Consider the following 4,442-nt stretch of genomic DNA (forward strand, 5'->3'; position numbering starts at 1 on the left):
TGTCACCCAAGCTGGAGTGTAGTGGTGCAGTCATAACTTACTGCAGCCTCAAACTCCTGGGCTCAAGCAATCCTCTCCCCTCAGTCCTCGAGTAGCTGGGACTACAGGCACATGCTACCATGCCCAGCTGATTTTATTTTATTATTATTTTTTGTAGAGACAGGGTCTCATTATGTTGTCCAGGCTGGACTCGAATCCCTAGGCTCAAGCAATCCTCCCATCTAGCCTCCAGAAGTGCTGGGATTACAAGCATGAGCCCCTGCACCCAGCTGACCAACCTGTTTCAGAGACCTTATATATTGTAATATACATTGAAAAGTGTTGAAAAAATTGTCCATTGCACAAACAATAACTAACTTTAAAAAGAAAAATATATGCACAAGCCTGTTTTTTCATGAAATCATTTTTTTGCATACTTTCCAGTTCTTATATTTTTAAAATAATTTTGTCATTGTCATCATTATATTAGATATAATTTGTGTTTTTGTTGATAATTATAGCATTATCATTTGCCTTGTCATATGGAATTCCTTACTACAATTTTTTTTTTTTTTTTTTTGAGACAGAGTCTCGCTCTGTCGCCTAGGCTGGAGTGCAGTGGCGCCATCTCAGCTCACTCCACCTCCCGGGTTCACGCCACTCTCTGGCCTCAGCCTCCCGAGTAACTGGGACTACAGGCACCCACCACCACGCCCAGCTAATTTTTTTGTGTTTTTAGTAGAGGTAGTGTTTCACTGTGTTAGCCAGGATGGTCTCGATCTCCTGACCTTGTGATCTGCCCACCTCGGCCTCCCAAAGTGCTGGGATTACAGGCCTGAGCCACCATGCGCAGCCCCTTATTACAATTTTAAATGATGTTCTGCTATGCCAATTAAGTTGATTCACTGTAATTTAATAGCCCGGCCCACCATCATTGGACATTGGTGATTTCCACCGTTCATTATTAGATATAGGCATACAATGAAGTGCTGCCTCACACCTAGTTACCCAATGTAATCTAACCTCCAGTCGTATCTTTCCATTGAAACAACTCTGAACAAGATAAGCAGTGGTCCTCTACTTAATGAACATCATCAGTTCTTACCTTAATTGACCTCCTTGAAATTCCATGTTGTTGGCCTCCCCCTCTTTCCTAAAGTTTGTTCTTTCCTTGGCTTTTTGGACACTCCTCCAGAGGCCTTTTCTTTCCTTTCCAGCAGCTCCTCTTTGGTCTTTGTTCCGGCGACTCAAGTCTGCCCTCTAAATACTGGCATTCCCAGAGATGAGTCCTGTCCTTAGTCCTCTCTTGGCTTAATCTGTATCACGTCTCTGAATGTGGGATTGTGCCCTCCCAAGACTTCAAGTTTTATGATATATTGATGATACCCAAATCAGCTCCTCCATCCCAAATCTCTCTGCCCAAATACTGATCAGTGCCTAGCACATAGCAGACACTTGATACGTTTGTTAAATTACTTAACTTCTTCACTTGGATGACCCATAGCACTTGAAAATCAGTCTATAACTAAACTCATCATCCTTCTTCAAGCTCCTCCCAAGATCTGCTCCCACTCCTGTGTTCTCTGTTTTGATAAAAGCCACCGTCATCTCTTTTAAGTAAGCCAGAAACCTGAGAGTCAGCGTAGGCTCACTTCCCTCTCGCGTCTCCCCATATCTAGTCAGGCAGTCATCCAGCCTCCCGATATACTTCCTGAGTTTCTCTAGAATCTGGCTCCCTGTTGTCTAACACTGCCTAACTTCATAGCCACGTCATCTCTTACCTGCATTCACACAAAAATGCATTTTTTGCCTGTCTTGTCATTCTTACTAACACTCTCCTCCTCGCCAACCCCGTCCCCCACCAACTGTCAAATCCATCTTTATACTTGCCTGGGCAACTTCACCTCCTGGCACCTCAGGAGTAAGCCTGCTGTCTCTTCATTCCTTACTTCTCTCTGTGTTATTTATTACCCTTACCTGGAAGGCTTTTTTCCTACTTTGTGTCTCAAAAACTAATTCTGACCTCTCCTTTAGAATGCATAGGCAACCCCATCTCTGGAAAGCCTTCCCTAACTCTTTCCCTCCAGACCACTCTGAACCTGCCAGGAATCTCAGTACTTACACAGTTTATCATTACTTGTTGATTGTCTACTGCAATAGACAGAATTCCCCGAGGCAGGATCCTGAGTATTTTATTAAGGAGTTAACATAGATGTTCGGTAAGTACCTGTTGAGTAGAAGATTTTTTTTTTTAGACGAAGTCTCGCTCTGTCACCAGGTAGGAGTGCAGTTGCGCGATCTCGTCTCACTGTAACCTCCGCCTCCTGGGTTCAAGCGATTCTCCTGCCTCAGCCTCCCGAATAGCTGGGACTACAGGTGCCTGCCACCACGCCCAGCTAATTTTTTGTATTTGTAGTAGAGATGGGGTCTCACCATCTTGGCCAGCATAATCTTGATCTCTTGACCTCGTGATCCACCCACCTTGGCCTCCCAAAGTGCTGTGATTACAGGCATGAGCCACTGCGCCCCGCCAAGTAGAAGTTCTCTGGATAAACACATTCTAGGAGTGGTGTTAAAATGTGCAGAATGTGTGAAGAATATGACTAATAAATTTCTTCTCCAAAGAGTTCTATTGATTTACACTACCACCAACAGAAAAGCCAGTATATCAACTGAACCATGTTTTTAACAACCATTTACTGAATGCTTATCATCTGTCAGGTGTTGTGCCAGAAGAATGGAATTCCTGTCTGTAAATATTTCATCATTTCGAGTAGTACAGTCCAACAGAACTTTCTGCAGTAATGGAAATATTCTGTATCTGCACTGTCCAATAGGGTAGCTATTAGCCACATGTGGCTTCTGAGCCCTTGAAATGAGACAAGTGTGACTGAGGAATTGAATTTGTCATTTCCTCTAATTTTAGTTAATTTACATGTAAATGTAAACACTCACTGGTGGCAAGTGGTCATCTTATTGAATAGTGCAGCTCTGGAGAGAAAAAAGGAAATCAGTCAGTAGACATAACTGCCACATTCTGGATTATTTTTTAAATGCTAGTGGCTCTAAGCCCACGTCACTAAGGTGTGGCCATCTCTCAAGAGCTATCATTTTTATTAACACCACCTAATTTGGGAAATATTTTATTTTTTTCCTTTTTTTTTGATTAAAACAATTTTTAAAAAATAGAGATGGGGTCTCGCTATGTTGCCCAGACTGGTCTCAAACTCGTGGGCTCAAGTGATTCTCCCGCCTTGCCCTCCCAAAGTGCTGGGATTACAGGCATGAGTCACCGTGCCTGGCCAGATTTGGGAAACATTTTATAAATAGGTGCTTAGATCAGGAGAGCAACGTCTTACATCAGGAATACGACCAAAATGTGTAAGTCTGAAGACTTGAGGCAAAGTGAGAAACGTTACTCACAGTGCTTTTTATCCAGAGGCGTGGACTTAGTTACTCCAAAGGAGGCCAGAAGCATAACACTTCTGGAGAGGCGTCTACTGGACTTGTTTGTCCACGAAACTGCTAGACTTGTTTTGATCAGGCAGGAAGTGAAGCAACTTTTCAGGGAGAAAGCCCAGCATCTGCATCTCCTCTGGGGCAGATCACACCTTTTACCTTCTACTTGTGAGCCTAGGTCGAGTTTTCCTTCACAATTAAGGGAAGAGCACGGCAGGCAAAACTATTCTCTTACAAGATGTTTTTTTAAGATTTCAAACCCAAGGTTATAATCAGTACCTGTTTGGATTCTCCAAATTAATTTATATGCTCTTAAAATGAAGACACTTACCTAACTGCACAATTCTTTGCACATAGAGGACTTTGAAACGAATAAGCACACTGAGTTGCATTACATGAATCCTGTCAGATAAGCACTTGTGACCTACTGGCAACTTTTATAAGCTGATGATGGGAGAGGAGTTTCAATCTCTTTATTGGAATTGTTGGAAATATGCCAAAGAGATAACCTGGAGTATATTGTCCTGAAAAGTCCTGTTTTAATATTTAATACGAACATCTTATACCCTTGGAATTCGGGTAGGCAGTTGTTGGGCTAAGAAATCTGGGGTACAATGCCGTGTATGTGTTGGTTGGCCGGGCAGGCCTCTAGACAGGACTCAAAACTTTGAGGTTTTTCCCAGTTCGACTCTTCCTAAGAGAACAGAAGCACCGCCTGTGTGAGGCCCTGCGAACCTCGCCCAAAAGTCTTCCTACAGGATGGCCCCGCGACCTCATCGGGGAAACCCTGCGGCCACTCGGGCCAGCAGCGCCCGGAGCTCACTCCAGGTCTTCAAACCAGGGCGCGCGCGCTCGGAGCTGGACCTGCTTGCTCCAGTGCACGCCGCGGAACGAACCATCGGGCTGGCGGGGGTGAAGGAGTACAGGCGCGGGCCGCTCGGGCCTTGGGCTTCTCCTGCCGCCGCCGCCGCTCTCCGCCCCCGGCCAGGAGTTGCGCATGACGC

This window comes from Colobus angolensis, unplaced genomic scaffold (assembly GCF_000951035.1).
Source record: "Colobus angolensis palliatus isolate OR3802 unplaced genomic scaffold, Cang.pa_1.0 Scaffold286, whole genome shotgun sequence".
NCBI classification, from domain to species: domain Eukaryota; kingdom Metazoa; phylum Chordata; class Mammalia; order Primates; family Cercopithecidae; genus Colobus; species Colobus angolensis.